Raw genomic sequence first — 18,182 nt, 5'->3', positions numbered from 1 at the left:
AGAAAAAAGTATCAATGACTCCACAGTTATTGGTAGAATATTTGCCTGCTAGAAGGTAGGAATTATTCCCCCAAAATTCAGTTGTCTTCCACCTCAGTGAACTTTCTAGGGCTCCAGTGGTGTGGGCATGTCAAGATGTTCCTTGTAAAGTGAAGGATAAGTTGATGTATCTGGCCCCTCCTACAACTAAAAAGGAGGCACAGCCCCTGCTGGACGTCTTTGTATTTGGAAGCAACATACCCCTCATTTGGGTGTGCTACTCCAGCCTATTTATCAAAGGGCTGGTTTTGAGTGGGCCCAGAACAAGAGAAGACCTTGCAAGAGGTTCAGACTGACGTGCAAGCTGTTCTGCCACTTGAGCCATATGATCCAGCTAATGAAATGATGTTTGAAGAGTCACTTGCAAATAACGATGTTATTTGGGGTCTTTGGCAGGCTCCTATTGGTGAATCACAGTGCAGGTCCTTAGGATTTGGGAGCAAAGCCCTGCCATCCTACACAGTTAACTACTCTCCTTTTGCGAAACAGCTTTTGTCTTGTTACTGGGTCTTAGTAGAGACTGAACTCTTAACCATGGGCCACCAAATGACCATGTGTCCTGAGTTGCCCATCATGAATTGGGTGTTGTCTGACCCATAGAGCCATAAATCTGGATGTGCACAACAGCACTCCATCCTTAAATGGAAGAGGTATGTACGATACAGGGCCTGAGCATGACCTGAACACTCAAGTAATTTGTATAAGGAAATGGCCCAAATGCTCATGGTCCCCACTCCTGTCATATTACCTGCCCTCTCCCAGGCTGCACCTATGGCCTCATTGGGAGTGCCTCATGATCAGTTGCCTGAGGAAGAGAAAACTCGTGCCTGGTGTATGGACGGTTCTGCGTGATATGCAGGCACCATTTGAATGTGCACAGTGGCACCACTGCAGCCCATTTCTGGGACTTCCCTGAAGGACAGTGGTGAAGGGATATCTTCCCAATGGCAGAACTTCAGGCGGTGTGCCTGGTTGTTCACTCTGCTTGGAAGGATAAATGGCCAGATACGCAATTGTACACTGATTCATGGGCTGTGGTCAATGGTTTGGCTGGATCGGCAGGGACTTGGAAGGAACATGATTGAGGAATAGGAGTCAAGGAGGTACGGGAAAGTGGTTTGTGATAGACTTCTCCGAAGGGACCAAAGAACTCACATTAATGAGTGGGGGCTCCTTGTCCTTTGCCAGCGACCCCTGTTTCTACATTGGGCCTTTAGGGCAGACAAAAACCATTATTGCTTTAAGCACCATTGTGGATTGAAATTGTCATTGTTGGGTGTTTCATCCTGTGATCTGCTGAAGTGGAATAATGAGGAGAGGCATAGTAATATGTGTAGGACCTTTCCCACTTATTAGCTGTGAGATCTTCAGCAAATTACTGCCCCTCTCTGACCCTTGGTTTCCTCAGCTTTACAATGGGAGTAATACTGTCTTCCTCACAGCACTATTGTTGAGGATTACATTGAAATACTGGTGAAGCGCTCAGAATGATGCCTGGCACATAGTAGGCAATCAATGAATGGGAGTTAAAGCAAGAGATACAGGAAAGGTGGCCTGTGTGCAGGTTTAATCTGGGAGTGCAGGGTAAAATTGAGGGAAGGATTTCTTGTCACCCAGGGCATCAAACTCCTTACTATAGAGTTGTCAGTTAGGTCCTTCCTGCCCAGGCCCCCTATCTTCAATGCCTGAAGAGGTCCATTTACTAGAGTCTTTCTTGGGACAAGTACAGGTTTGACAAGGAATGTCTGTACCCATACAATGAAGTGGGAATTATATACACCTTTTTTTTTTTTTTTTATTGTGGTTAGCAAAATTGTGTAGTGGGTAGACCACCAGTAGTTTTTCCTTCTTCTTCAAGAAATGAAGCTGCCAAGTCATATTTGAGCAGATCTTGAGATCCACTTTTGCTATGCAGATGTAGGCCAAGGGCTTTTATGCCATGAATAAGACATTTGTATTTTACTAGGAAAGCAGCTCCTCTTGTAGCATGCAGAAGTCTAAGGAAGATTAGCACAAGTTACACAAGAAACTGGGGGGTCTCCTGGGAGAGAAGGAATTGATTGTATCTTATCACAACCAACCATGGCCAACATCAGCACCAACCATCACTATTACCACCACCACTACCTCCACCACCATAACCATCACCATCTCCACCAGACAACCCACCACCACCACTTCTACTACCACTGTCACCACCATCACCAACACCAATACTACCATTTCCACCACCATCACACCACCAACCATAATCATCACCATCACCACTTCCATCATACAACCCACCACCATCATCACACCACTTACAGTCACCACCATCATCATGCTACCCACCACTGCCATCACCACCTCCCTTACACAAGTCATCACCACCATCCTTACCAGTACCACCATCACCATCACTCTTACCATCAATTTTACCGCCACCAGCAATGATGCCCCCTGTCACCAGAACCACCCCTGCTACTCTCAATATCAACATCATCAGCATCACCACCTCCATTACAAAACCTGTCACCGCTACCATTACCACCCTTACGTTCACCATTGTTCCTTCCCCCGTAATTCAGATCTCTAAGTCTGGAGAAATGAATTTTGTTCTAGGCCCATTGGCCCAAGACCCTAATATAAAGTTCTAAGAGAGAGAGAACACATGGACTTTCCTTGGCCCTAAAAGGGGAGAGACGAAGGGGAGTGATAGTTTTCTTTTTCTTTTTGAGGCTATGGATCTTGAGATCTACTTGCACCCTGATGTATATGTGGGAAAAATAGCACACAATTGGTTTGGGGGAATTCGGACCCTCTAAGTCTGAGAAAACAGAGTGTTATCCTTTCTTAAAGGAAAGTTGGGTCCATTAATCTTAATTCAGCCAGATCATTAAGCAAAAAGACTCCCAAAACTACCCCAATCTCACCGCAATGGGACAGTCTATCACCGAAGGAAACAGAGGGATGAGATAATCGTGGTGAAGGTGAGCCTTGAAGGTGATTAGACACAAATGTTGGACTTTCAGATATTCCCAGAAAGTGGACAAGTCTTGAGGGTTTCTCTTTAGGGCCTGACTGAGACATATTAATCCTACCTCAAATAATAAAACGAGAGCAAGAGTGAGTCCAAAAAAAAAGAGTAAGTCAGGAAGTGAAAAATACAAGTCAGAGACAATTTCCATACCATGTGGTTCTGGCATCAATCTCCAAAGGGACTCCTCACCTGGGTGTGGCAAGGACTTCTCTGTCCTGGTCCAATCTTTTCTTCTGTCACCAGGCTCTGGAGTCCTCACTGGTCCTCCTTTGTGTGCCACGCTGTTCCACATCAAGCCTTCAGGCATTAGGAAAGGGGCTTTCTTAAATAAAAGTTCTTTGTCTGTTTTGGCTTCTACACTGAGATTGCAGAGGATTCTCATTCTTTTCCAGCCTAAAGGGACAGAGCTTCATCAGCTGTATTCACATAGCTTTAAGGTCCCTGGGTGGCTGTAGAAGCAGCACGGGGATGGTGAGTGACCTCCTCTAACCTCACAAGGGGGAAGAGAACCAAGATCAACGGCCGCAGCCTGGCCCCATGAGGTGGAGGCCAAACACGCCTCCTCTCTGCACCGTCTTCACCAATTCTGACACCAGCTGTCCCTCGCGCAGCACTTTCTACTTCTCTGCTGGGCTCGATAATTCATTGCAGTGGCCACACCGAACTCACAGGCCATATTCATGATTATGGGTTTTTTTTTACTGAAATAACAGGTTACAATTCAGCCCCGGGACACTCAAGGATTCAGTTCTTCCATTGGGCAGCCTCTTCCCAGCCATGCTCGCAGGCACAGTTCTCCCTGGCCCTAGGCCTCTGCCCAAAGGCACTCCCTGTCCGTCAGCTGGAAAGCCCAATGCGCAGTCTCCCTGCTGCCGGGTCTGTGCTGCAGCTTCTCACTGCTTTTAGTGTTACAGTTCTCTCTCTCTGTCTCCTGGTCCAGGAGCTTCTCGGCATAGGGATCCCAGGTCCAAAGACATGCTCTCCGCTCCTGGCTATTCTTCTTTGGTGGTGGTGGGATCCTCTCCTTCCTGCCTCTGGGGTGGCTCATTTCAAGCCCAACAGAATGGCAAACCTGACCAATCCCTTTGGTAGGCCACAATTACCATATCTGCACAGTCCCACCCAATCACTTGGGTGGGAGTTGCAAGACCATGGCTAGAAAGGCCACACAAAAGTCATCTATCACACTACAGTGGCGCAAACAGTTTACATTGGACTACGAACCAAAAGGTTGGGGATTTGAAACCATGCAGCAGTGCCACAGAAGAAAGGCCTGGCAATCTTCTTCCATAAAGATTACAGCCAAGTAAACCCTATGGAGCTTGATCCTACTCTGTAACAATTGGGGTCGCCATGAGTAGAAATTGCTTCAACGGAAACAGGTTTTGTTCTGGTTTTCATGTAGCTTTAACTTTACCTTTTGCTGTTAGGACATTAAGGGAATCATGCCTCCTTTTCCAAGTAGGCTGTGAAATACTGCTGCTGCCGGGTTCACTGGGAATGGCCTTGTACTGCCTGTACTGTTCGGCGTTCTGCCTCGCTCTGGCTTCTGCACCCTCTGATCTGTGTCGCCGGAGTATGAAGGGGTCTTAAAGCCTGTGCTGTTAATTGGGTGGGAAGGGATTTAAACAGCCTACAAGGCCCTCCCCTGTGTCATCATCAGCTCTGGGAGGACTTGGATGTTGCACTGGGAACCATTCCTCGCCCCCCCCCCCCCCGCAGCTACAGCCATCTGAGGTTTTTATTTTTATGTTTTGTTGTTTAACTATTTCCTGCCCACTTCTATGCAGGCTGCCTAGGCAGTTCTCCAGCCCACACACTGTCCAGCTCAGGTGGGGCCCTGAATTCACCCGGGAACCAAGATAGAGCCAGAGAAACTGCCACCATGAGCACATATTAGTGACACAAAGGTCCCCAGACAGACTTGTGTCCCTCAGGTCCCCAGCTGTCTGGGGCTGTTAGCTGAGCTTGAGGAGTTTTTAAATTTTAAAACACTTCAGTCACCAATATCAAAAGAGGTGCTGTCTAAAACATATAAGGTATATACATGGCAAGGGAATCAAATTCTGAACATTGGGACTGAGGGTAGTAGTTTTTTTTTAATGTTATGAAGTTTAGCAAGAAACACTTTTGTGTTTATATAAATTTTGTATGCAGTAATACAGAAATTTGTATTTTGGGACAAAAACCCTGAGATTCATTGAAGGAAAAACACAAATAAGGACAGAAGAAATAATGCAGCAATGACAAGACCCCTTAGCAGTTACTCAGCCCGTGTGGTAAAATTCAGGGGGAAAATGTTCTAATTGTCCCAGTCTGGTTCCAGCTGAGTCCTTCTCAAAGGACTGAGATAGAGTATATGTGTGGGTGGGTTAGAAAGAGAGACCAAAACCCTGCTGCCGTTGAGTCGATTCCAACTCATAGCGACCCTACAGGACAGAGTAGAACTGCCCCATAGGGTTTCCAAGGAGCGGCTGGTGGATTTGAACTGCCAACTTTTTGGTTAGCATTCGAGCTCTTAACCACTGCATCACCAGGGCTTTAAGAAAGAGAGAGAGAGTGTAAATGTGAGTGTGCCAGTGTAAGTTGTGTTTGTAATCACGAGTGTAAATGTGAATGTGTGTGTGACTATGAATTTGAGTGTAATGTGTGTATTTGAACGTGAGTGTAAGTTGTGTGACAGTGAACATGAGTATACAAGTTTGTGAATATGTGAATATAAGTACCTCAATGTGTGTGTGTGTGAGTTGCATAAGTGTGAGAGTAGCTATGTGTGAGTAGAAGTTGTCTCGTGTGAATGTGAGTGTACATGTCTGTGTGTAAGTGGGTGTGAGTGTGAATGTGTGTATGAGTGTAACTTATGTGAGTGTGTGCATTTACTATCCACCCAAAGATGTAACTTTTAGGGATCTCAACTTTGAAATCTCCATTGTTTCTGAGCATGAACACCCCCTTGTCCCCAGCGAGGTTAGCTTGGGGCTTGGTAATGGCTCTAAGGAGCCCTGGTCGTGCAGTGGTTAAGTGCTCGGCTGCTAACTGAAAGGTTGGTGGTTTGAACCCACCAGCCGCTCCACAGGAGAAGGATGTGGCAGTCTGCTTCTGTAAAGACTGCAGCCTCAGAAGTACTACGGGGCAGTTCTACTCTGTCCTACGGGGTCACTGTGAATCGGAATCCACTCAACGGCAACAGGTTATAACGTCCATTCAGCCCTATTTGCCCAGGACAGAACTCATTTATGCCTGTTGTCCTGGCATAACTTTCATTTCTTTGCATCCGTACTGATTTTTGTCTGAGGTATAACTCACATCAGTAAAGGACACAACTCTTCAGAGTACAGCCTGATGATCACTCCAGGGAAGTCTCCCAGGGTTTCTCGTCAGCCCACCTGAAGAGGGCGGATTTCATTGTCCACAAGCATTTTACTTCCCCTGTGGTCTTTGAGGAATACTTTATACATGCTGGAGAATCAAAGGAAATGGACTGCAGCTATTTGGAAACCAAGGAGGGTTTAAATTCCATTGCCTTGACTTGATGGGCTTTAAGGATGTGTCGATTCTAGAAGGTGGAAATGATTAGAAACCGTCATAGAAGTTACCATAATTCAAAGCATCTGAACTTCCCTTTACCCCGTCACTACCAGTCTAGCCTTCCCTTGACAAACTTGACTTTGGTTAAAGAAATAAGTCATCCCATTGGGAATCATATAGGAACTGTGGGAAAGAGTATGGGATTTGGAGTCGGCCAGGCTTAGCTCTGCAGCTTGACTCTATTATTTGGTAGCTCTGTGTCCTTGGGTAAGTTGGCTTAACTTCTCTGGCCCTCAGTTTCCTAAACTATAAAAGGGGCAACAGGATTTACTGTGCAGAGTTGGGGTCAGGATCATATTTAACGAAAATATGGCGGCTGGTGCATGGGCACCAAGTAGATGATAGCTAATATTTAAGTCAGATTTAAGGATCAGAATAAAAGCAAAGTGTGGCAGATTATATTTTCCAAAATTGGCTGCAGCAGTATTTCCAGTTTCACTCATTCTTCCAGAATTTTGCTACTCCCTATCAAGAGGCAGGGTCTACTTCCCCTCCCTGTGAACCTGGACAAACCATGTGGCAGAAGCAATGTTACATGACTTCAGAGGCTAGATCAAAAATGACAAAGTAGCTTTTGCCTAGTCCTCTCTCTCTCTCTAACAAAATGCTTACCCTTGGAACTCAGCCACCCTGCTGTGAGGAAGCCCATACTAGTCTACATAGAAAGAAGACATGGAGAGGCCCACATGAAGAGGAACAGAGGCCCCCAGCCAATAGCCATTATCAACCACCAGACTTCTGAGTGAATGAGCCTTCAGATGATCTCAGCTCTCAATGTGTCTTCCAACTGAAGTCCCAGAAATTTCGAAGAAAATACAAGACATCCCTGCTGTGTGCTGCTCAAATTCCTGACCCACAAGATCCATGAGCATACTAAATGATTGTATTAGCTATGAAGTTTTGAGATAATTTTTTACATGGGGATAGTAATTGGAATTCAGTGTAATCAAGGTGTTTCAGATGAGGTTGACATTTCTCTCATACATCTGCATCAGGCTGTTTGCTTTCATTCATTCCAAAATCAAAGGTTAAGAGCCTGTTATACATATTTGTACTGTTGCTTATGTTTGTAGGAAACCCTGGTGGCGTAGTGGTTAAGTGCTACAGTCTGCAGTTTGAATCCGCCAGGCGCTCCTTGGAAACTCTATGGGGCAGTTCTACTCTGTCCTATAGGGTCGCTATGAGTCGGAATCGACTCGACAGCACTGGGTTTGGTTTGGTTTTGGGGTTATGTTTGTAACCCAGTGTAGAGGTTTCTTTTCACAAAATTAATTGGTTGTGTATTCAAACCCAATGTGGTCTTCTATATCCAAGCTCCTACCGTCCTGTGTATTATTTAACACTGCCCGTTTACTAGCCTGTGGCAAGTGGAACTATAAAATAATGTAACCATTGTATAACCAAAGATGTGTGAAGTTGTATATCCAAATTACTGCTATCCCATCCAGACAGCAACTGTGGAAGAGTGAATCCTGTTCCTTTGTTTTCCATGCCACAAAGATGGAAACTTTCTCTAGTATTATGAATTCATTTGAGGAAGGAGAGAATTACAGTAAACTAGCAAGGCCTCAAGGAGCCCTGGCAGCTCAGTGGTTAAAGCACTCAGCTGCTAACCAAAATGTTGGTGGTTTGAACCCACCAGCCACTCCATGGGAGAAAGATGTGGCAGTCTGATTCCATAAAGACTTACAGTCTTGGAAACCCTATGGGAGACTTCTAGTCCATCCTTTAGGGTTGCCATGAGTCAAACTCGACTCAGTTGCAGTGGGTTGGTTTGGTTAGCGAGACCTCAGGTCATAGCCAAGGAAAATTAGGCCAGAAAGCTAAGGCAGCAGCAACACCAATTTTGCAGACAGGTCCAAACCAGAGAGAACGGGATCCACAGGCAGATCATGCGCATGAGAATCACACCGTGGTCTAGAGCAGTGGTCACAGCAGAGTGTGTAATAGAGCGACTAAAGCATGAGCTTTGGATCAAACAAAGCTGGGCTCACATCTGGTTTCTCCACATACTGGCTGTGTGACTTTGAGTGAGCTCCTCAATTTTGTCATCTGTAACATAGTACCTGCCCCTGGCAGAGGGGACTAAATGTTTTCCAAAGATATGCATTCCTCCTATATAGTGTAGTTGTGGCTGGGAAGCAGCTGCCCCGCATCTAAAATTGCTGTGTGACTAGACCTGGTTAATGAAATACGAGCAGAGGTCACGTCTATCACTTCTATGCTGAGGTGGCTAAGTATCCACTGCACGTTGCCCACACTAACTTCCCCTTTCCTGGTGAACTTGGAGGCTACGAGTTGAAGATGGTGACATCACAAGGTAGAGTGAGCCTGGATCCCTGCATCACCACTTGGAAGAGAACCACTCAGCCAAGAACAGACACACTGCACTTTGTGTGAGTTACTGTGTTAACGCACTGAAAATTGGGGGTTGTTTGTTATAGCTGCTAGCCTACCCAGACTCATACACTGTTAGATAATTGTTAACTGCATAATTATAGGGTGTCTTTCCTACTTGACTGGATGCTCCTTGAGAGCAAGGACTGGACCCTATTGACCCAGTGCCTTACACTGTGTTTGGTGCATATGTTATAGATTGAATTGTGTCCCTCCAAAAAATGTGTGTCAATTTGGCTAGGCTGTGCTTCCCATATTGTGTGATTGTCCACCATTTTGTCATTTGATGTGATTTGCCTATGTAAATCCTACCTCTGTGATATTAATGAAGTGGGATTAGCGGAAATTACGTTAATGAGGCAGGACTCAAATCTAAAAGATTAGGCTGTGTTTTAAGTCAATCTCTTTTGAGATATAAAAAAGAGAATGGAGCAGGGAGACATGCGGACCTCATACCACCAAGAAGCAAGAGTCAGGAGAATAGCACATCCTTTGGACCAGAGTCCCTGCACTGAGAAACTCCTCAGCCAGGGAAGATTGATGATAAGGACCTTCCCCCAGAGCTGACCGAGAGATAAAGCCTTTCCCTGGAGCTGGCACCCTGAATTTGGACTTCCAGCCTCCTAGACTGTGAGAGAATAAACTTCTCTTTGTTAAAGCCATCCACTCGTCGTATTTCTGGTATAGCAGTACTAGATAACTAAGACAACATACAAGGCAGTGAGTAAAATTGAATTTGCAGCTTGATTAAGAGAATTAGAATCTGGGCTCTTTACCGAAAGGAGAAAGAAAAGATGGATGTTTAAAAAAAAAAAAAAAAAACACTTCATAACTGAAAGTAGTTCTTTAAACACTTGCAAGAAGTACAAAAAAAAGGAGGCGGGGCCAAGATGGCGGACTAGGTGGATGCTACTGCGGATCCCTCTTGCAACAAAGACTCGGAAAAACAAGTGAATTGATCACATACATAACAATCTACGAACTCTGAACAACAAATACAGATTTAGAGATGGAGAACGAACAAATACGGGGAGGCAGCAATTATTTTCAGAGCCTGGAGCCAGCGTACCAGTCAGGTGACCTTCGGAGCCCAATTCGGGGCAGAGCCCAGGGGGGCAGACGGCACAGACAAGGGGCCCAGCCCTAGCCCCCGAACTCATTCCGGGAGGATGCCCAGCCGGTTGGCGCGAGCCGCGTGGTGGCACAGCCGGTGGGAGAAGTCCCCGGGAGGCAGAGACAGGTCTTGGAGCGGGGAGAGCAGCGTCCCAGCCGGGGAGCCGTCCCGCCGGGATTTTGGCGGCGCGGGCATGGTGTGAGCACGGGCAGCAGCTACATCCCCCTGAATTGACCCGGGGGGGGCCCAGCCGGTTCGCGGGGGTGGCGCCCAACAGGTTCGCGGAGACAGCGTAGCGGCACAGCCGGTGGGAGCAGTCCCCGGAAGGCAGTGACAGGTCTTGGAGTGGGGAGAGCAGCGTCCCAGCCGGGGAGCCGTCCCGCCGGGATTTTGGCGGGCGCGGGCGTGGCGTGAGCGTGGGAAGCAGCTCCATTCCCCTGAATTGACCCCGGGGGGGTCCCAGCTGGTTCGCGGAGGCGGTGCGCCACGCGGCTGGCAGGACAGGGAATCCCCGGGAGGCAGCGACTGATTTTGGAGTCAGGAGTGCACCGTCCCAGTAGGGGAGCCTTAACCTAGGGGGTGGGGCTGATAGCGGAGGATCTGACCGTGACTCAAGCGGGCCAGACCCCCCGGGGGCAATCTCTACACAGCTAGTACACACAGGCGACGTTCCCCACGGAAATCTCAGATATAATAGTCATTCCAAGCAAGACAAGCAACTCTGGCTATATTCTGAGGTGCTACTCTCCTAGCTCTCTGATCCCTAGCTCTCTGATCCCTCCCCCACCCTCCCCAGGCAGCTCCATTAACATCCGAATAGCCTGAGCCAGAGGGAGAACTCTGATAGGGATCTGACTGCATTTTTTTTTAGCAGATTTTCTGGAAAAACTAGTTTCCCAGTGATGGCTCGGAGACAGCAGTCCATATCAAACCACATAAAGAAGTAGACCATGACAGCTTCTACAACCCCCCAAACAAAAGAATCAAAATCTTTCCCAAACGAAGATACAATCCTGGAATTATCAGATGCAGAATATAAAAAACTAATTTACAGAATGCTTAAAGACATCACAAATGAAATAAGGCAGACTGCAGAAAAAGCCAAGGAACACACTGATAAAACTGTTGAAGAACTCAAAAAGATTATTCAAGAACATAGTGGAAAAATTAATAAGTTGCAAGAATCCATAGAGAGACAGCATGTAGAAATCCAAAAGATTAACAATAAAATTACAGAATTAGACAATGCAATAGGAAGTCAGAGGAGCAGACTCGAGCAATTAGAATGCAGACCGGGACATCTGGAGGACCAGGGAATCAACATCAACATAGCTGAAAAAAATCAGATAAAAGAATTAAAAAAAATGAAGAAACCCTAAGAATCATGTGGGACTCTATCAAGAAGGATAACTTGTGAGTGATTGGAGTCCCAGAACAGGGAGGGGGGACAGAAAACACAGAGAGAATAGTTGAAGAACTCCTGACACAAAACTTCCCTGACATCATGAAAGACGAAAGGATATCTATCCAAGATGCTCATCGAACCCCATTTAAGATTGATCCAAAAAGAAAAACCCCAAGACATATTATCATCCAACTTGCCAAAAACAATGATAAACAGAAAATTTTAAAAGCAGCCTGGGAGAAAAGAAAGGTTTCCTTCAAGGGAGAATCAATAAGAATAAGTTCAGACTACGCAGGCAAGAAGGGAATGGGACGACATATACAGAGCACTGAAGGAGAAAAACTGCCAGCCAAGGATCATATATCCAGCAAAACTCTCTCTGAAATATGAAGGAGAAATTAAGATATTTACAGATAAACACAAGTTTAGAGAATTTGCAAAAACCAAGCCAAAGCTACAAGACATGCTAAAGGAGATTGTTTGGTCAGAAAACCAATAATATCAGATATCAGCATAATACAAGGTCACAAAACAGAACGTCCTGATATCAACTCAAATAGGGAAATCACAAAAAAAAAACAAATTAGGATTAATTTTTAAAAATAAATAAATAAAATAATACACATAATAGGGAATCATGGAAGTCAATAGGTAAAAGATCACAATAATCAAAAAGAGGGACTAAATACAGGAGGCATTGAACTGCCAGATGGAGAGTGATACAGGCGATATAGAACGATACAAGTTAGGTTTTTTACTTAGAAAAATAGGGGTAAATAATAAGGTAACTACAAAAAGGAATATCAACTCCATAACTCAGGATAAAAGCCAACAAAAACGTAACGACTCAACTAACATAAAGTCAAACACTATGAAAATGAGGATCTCACAATTTAATAAGAAAAACGTCTCAGCACAAAAAAGTATGTGGAAAAATGAAATGGCCAACAACACACATGAAAAGGCATCAAAATGACAGCACTAAAAACTTATTTAGCTATAATTACGCTGAATGTAAATAGACTAAATGCACCAATAAAGAGACAGAGAGTCAAGGACTGGATAAAGAAACACGATCCATCTATATGCTGCCTACAAGAGACACACCTTAGACTTAGAGACACAAACAAACTAAAACTCAAAGGATGGAAAAAAATATATCAAGCAAACAATAAGCAAAAAAGAAGAGGAGTAGCAATATTAATTTCTGACAAAATAGACTTTAGACTTAAATCCACCACAAAGGATAAAGAAGGACACTATATAATGATAAAAGGGACAATTGATCAGGAAGACATAACCATATTAAATATTTATGCACCCAATGACAGGGCTGCAAGGTACATAAATCAAATTTTAACAGAATTGAAAAGTGAGATAGACACCTCCACAATTATAGTAGGAGACTTCAACACACTACTTTCGGAGAAGGACAAGACATCCAGTAAGAAGCTCAACAGAGACACGAAGACCTACTTAGAACAATCAACCAACTTGACCTCATTGACTTATACAGAACTCTCCACCCAACTGCTGCAAAATATACTTTTTTTTCTAGTGCACATGGAACATTCTCTAGAATAGATCACGTATTAGGTCATAAAACAAACCTTTGCAGAATCCAAAACATCGAAATATTACAAAGCATCTTCTCAGACCACAAGGCAATGAAACTAGAAATCAATAACAGAAAAACTAGGGAAAAGAAATCAAATACTTGGAAACTGAACAATACCCTCCCGAAAAAAGACTGGGTTATAGAAGACGTCAAGGAGGGAATAAGGAAATTCACAGAATGCAACGAGAATGAAAATACTTCCTATCAAAACCTCTGGGACACAGCAAAAGCAGTGCTCAGAGGCCAATTTATATCGATAAATGCACACATACAAAAAGAAGAAAGAGCCAAAATCAGATAACTGTCCCTACAACTTGAACAAATAGAAAGTGAGCAACAAAAGAACCCATCAGGAACCAGAAGAAAACAAATAATAAAAATCAGAGCTGAACTAAATGAATTAGAGAACAGAAAAACAACTGAAAGAATTAACAAAGCCAAAAGCTGGTTCTTTGAAAAAATTAACAAAATTGATAAACCATTGGCTAGACTGACTAAAGCAATACAGGAAAGGAAACAAATAACCCGAATAAGAAACGAGAAGGACCACATCACAACAGAACCAAATGAAATTAAAAGAATCATTTCAGATTACTACAAAAAATTGTACTCTAACAAATTTGAACACCTAGAAGAAATGGATGAATTCTTGGAAAAACACTACCTACCTAAACTAACACATTCAGAAGTAGAACAACTAAATAGACCCATAACAAAAAAAGAGATTGAAACGGTAATCAAAAAACTTCCAACAAAAAAAAGCCCTGGCCCGGACGGCTTCACTGCAGAGTTCTACCAAACTTTCAGAGAAGACTTAACACCACTACTACTGAAGGTATTTTAAAGCATAGAAAATGACGGAATACTACCCAACTCATTCTATGAAGCTACCATCTCCCTGATACCAAAACCAGGTAAAGACATTACAAAAAAAGAAAATTATAGACCTATATCCCTCATGAACATAGATGCAAAAATCCTCAACAAAATTCTAGCCAATAGAATCCAACAACACATCAAAAAAATAATTCACCCTGATCAAGTGGGATTTATACCAGATATGCAAGGCTGGTTTAATATCAGAAAAACCATTAATGTAATCCATCACATAAATAAAACAAAAGATAAAAACCACATGATCTTATCAATAGATGCAGAAAAGGCATTTGACAAAGTTCAACACCTATTTATGATAAAAACTCTTACCAAAATAGGAATTGAAGGAAAATTCCTCAACATAATAAAGGGCATCTATGCAAAGCCAACAGCCAATATCACTCTAAATGGAGAGAACCTGAAAGCATTTCCCTTGAGAACAGGAACCAGACAAGGATGCCCTTTATCACCGCTCTTATTCAACATCGTACTTGGAGTCCTAGCCAGGGCAATTAGGCTAGACGAAGAAATAAAGGGTATCTGGATTGGCAAGGAGGAAGTAAAGTTATCACTATTTGCAGATGACATGATCTTATACACAGAAAACCCTAAGGAATCCTCCAGAAAACTGCTGAAACTAATAGAAGAGTTTGGCAGAGTCTCAGGTTATAAAATAAACATACAAAAATCACTTGGATTCCTCTACATCAACAAAAAGAACATCGAAGAGGAAATCACCAAATCAATACCATTCACAGTAGCCCCCAAGAAGATAAAATACTTAGGAATAAATCTTACCAAGGATGTAAAAGACCTATACAAAGAAAACTACAAAGCTCTACTACAAGAAATTCAAAAGGACATACTTAAGTGGAAAAACATACCTTGCTCATGGATAGGAAGACTTAACATAGTAAAAATGTCTATTCTACCAAAGCCATCTATACATATAACGCACTTCCGATCCAAATTCCAATGTCATATTTTAAGGGGATAGAGAAAAAAATCACCAATTTCATATGGAAGGGAAAGAAGCCCCGGATAAGCAAAGCATTACTGAAAAAAAAGAAGAAAGTGGGAGGCCTCACTCTACCTGATTTCAGAACCTATTATATAGCCACAGTAGTCGAAACAGCCTGGTACTGGTAGAAGAACAGGCACATAGACCAATGGAACAGAATTGAGAACCCAGATATAAATCCATCCATGTATGAGCAGCTGATATTTGACAAAGGACCAGTGTCAGTTAATTGGGGAAAAGATAATCTTTTTAACAAATGGTGCTGGCATAACTGGATATCCATTTGCAAAAAAATGAAACAGGACCCATACCTCACACCATGCACAAAAACTAACTCCAAGTGGATCAAAGACCTAAACATAAAGAGTAAAACGATAAAGATCATGGAAGAAAAAATAGGGACAACCCTAGAAGCCCTAGTACAAGGCATAAACAGAATACAGAACATTACCAAAAATGATGAAGAGAAACCAGATAACTGGGAGCTCCTAAAAATCAAACACCTATGCTCATCTAAAGACTTCACCAAAAGAGTAAAAAGACCACCTACAGACTGGGAAAGAATTTTCAGCTATGACATCTCCGACCAGCGCCTGATCTCTAAAATCTACATGATTCTGTCAAAACTCAACCACAAAAAGACAAACAACCCAATCAAGAAATGGGCAAAGGATATGAACACACATTTCACTAAAGAAGATATTCAGGCAGCCAACAGAGATATGAGAAAATGCTCCCGATCGTTAGCCATTAGAGAAATGCAAATTAAAACTACGATGAGATTCCATCTCACACCAACTAGGCTGGCATTAATCCAAAAAACACAAAATAATAAATGTTGGAGAGGCTGCGGAGAGATTGGAACTCTTATACACTGCTGTTGGGAATGTAAAATGGTACAACCACTTTGGAAATCTATCTGGCGTTATCTTAAACAGTTAGAAATAGAACTACCATACAACCCAGAAATCCCACTTCTCGGAATATACTCTAGAGATACAAGAGCCTTCACACAAACAGATATATGCACACCCATGTTTATTGCAGCTCTGTTTACAATAGCAAAAAGCTGGAAGCAACCAAGGTGTCCATCAACGGATGAATGGGTAAATAAATTGTGATATATTCACACAATGGAATACTACACATCGATAAAGAACAGTGACGAATCTGTGAAACATTTCATAACATGGAGGAACCTGGAAGGCATTATGCTGAGCGAAATTAGTCAGAGGCAAAAGGACAGATATTGTATAAGACCACTATTATAAGATCTTGAGAAATAGTATAAACTGAGAAGAACACATACTTTTGTGGTTACGAAGGGGGAGGGAGGGAGGGAGGGAGGGAGGGAGGGAGGGAGGGAGGGAGAGGGTTTTTTATTGATTAATCAGTAGATAAGAACTGCTTTGGGTGAAGGGAAAGACAACACTCAATACATGGAAGGTCAACTCAATTGGACTGGACTAAAAGCAAAAAAGTTTCCAGGATAAAAGAAATACTTCAAAGGTCAGCGGAGCAGGGGCGGGGGTCTGGGGAACATGGTTTGAGGGGACTTCTAAGTCAATTGGCAAAATAATTCTAGTATGAAAACATTCTGCATCCCACTTTGAAATGTGGCGTCTGGGGTCTTAAATGCTAACAAGCGGCCATCTAAGATGCATCAATTGGTCTCAACCCACCTGGAGCAAAGGAAAATGAAGAACACCAAGGTCACACGACAACTAAGAGCCCAAGAGACAGAAAGGGCCACATGAACCAGAGACCTACATCATCCTGAGACCAGAAGAACTAGTTGGTGCCCGGCCACAATCGATGACTGCCCTGTCAGGGAGCACAACAGAGAACTCCTGAGGCAGCAGGAGATCAGTGAGATGCAGACCCCAAATTCTCATAAAAGGACCATACGTAATGGTCTGACTGCGACTGGAGGAATCCCGGCGGCAATGCTCCCCAGACCTTCTGTTGGCACAGGACAGGAACCATTCCCGAAGACGACTCATCAGACATGAAAGGGACTGGTCAGTGGGGGGAGAGAGATGCTGATGAAGAGTGAGCTAATTAAATCAGGTGGACACTTGAGAGTGTGTTGGCAACTCTTGTCTGGAGGGGGAATGGGAAGATAGAGAGAGAGGGAAGCTGGCAAAATTGTCACGAAATGAGAGACTGAAAGGGCTGACTCAATAGGGGGAGAGCAAGTGGGAGAAGGGAGTAAGATGTATGTAAACTTACGTGTGACAGACTGATTGGATTTGTAAATGTTCACTTGAAGCTTAATAAAAATTAATTAAAAAAAAAAAAAGAGAAGCCTCAGAGAGACACGGGGACCTCATACCACCAAGAAAGCAGCTCCAGGAGCAGAGCATGTCCTTTGGACCTGTGGTTCCTGCATGGAGAAGCTCCTAGTCCAGGGCAAGACTGATGACAAGGACCTTCCTCCAGATCCGACAGAGAAAGCCTTCTCCTGGGCCCGACTCCCTGAATTTGAGCTTCTAGCCTACCAGAGAGTGAGAGAATAAACTTGTTTGTTAAAAAAAAAACAACAAAAAAAACCCCACTCAGCAGTAAAGTTATGATTTGCCAGTTGGCACTTTGATGCCAAGTGGGATTGGAGAAATGAGTTTTCCCAATAGAAAGTTTTGGAACCCAAGGTTTCCTGTTAGATTTTCTTCATAGTTCCACAAAGCTTTTAAAGGTTAACTAAATGATTGGGTTAACCATTGATTCATGTTTTTAGCATATGAAATGGAGTCATTTCGAGAAGGGAACAATTATGTAAATACAAACTTGGGAGCAAGAATTGTACCTGAAAATGATACCTTATTGGTAACATCTCAGTTTACTCTTTGAATTCTCAATGTGAATAAACATAACTTGCTTTCATACAGCGCTTTCTTTTTATCATTCCTGTGTGTTTTCACAACAATTCTGAGAGTTAGGACACATTTTACTGTCATTATTTCCAGATGGAAAATGCATGGAAGAGAGTTGTGATTTGGCCATGTTTTGTGGCTCATGTGAGAGTCAGAAGCCAGGTCACTTGACTCTCAGCATAGCCCTTTTTCCTCACCAGACCTCCCAGGTCGATATGTGTTCAACATG

At 43.4% G+C, this 18,182-nt stretch overlaps 1 protein-coding gene across 1 annotated transcript in view; it reads left to right on the top strand.

Annotated features, from left to right (window-relative positions):
- LOC126068310 (ral guanine nucleotide dissociation stimulator-like) overlaps positions 1-18,182 on the top strand; it is a 1,065,244-nt gene that overhangs the window by 482,696 nt on the left and 564,366 nt on the right. The window lies entirely within an intron of this gene.

Source organism: Elephas maximus, chromosome 27 (assembly GCF_024166365.1).
Source record: "Elephas maximus indicus isolate mEleMax1 chromosome 27, mEleMax1 primary haplotype, whole genome shotgun sequence".
Classification (NCBI taxonomy): Eukaryota; Metazoa; Chordata; class Mammalia; order Proboscidea; family Elephantidae; genus Elephas; species Elephas maximus.
This window is presented reverse-complemented; position numbering and strand designations above follow the sequence as displayed.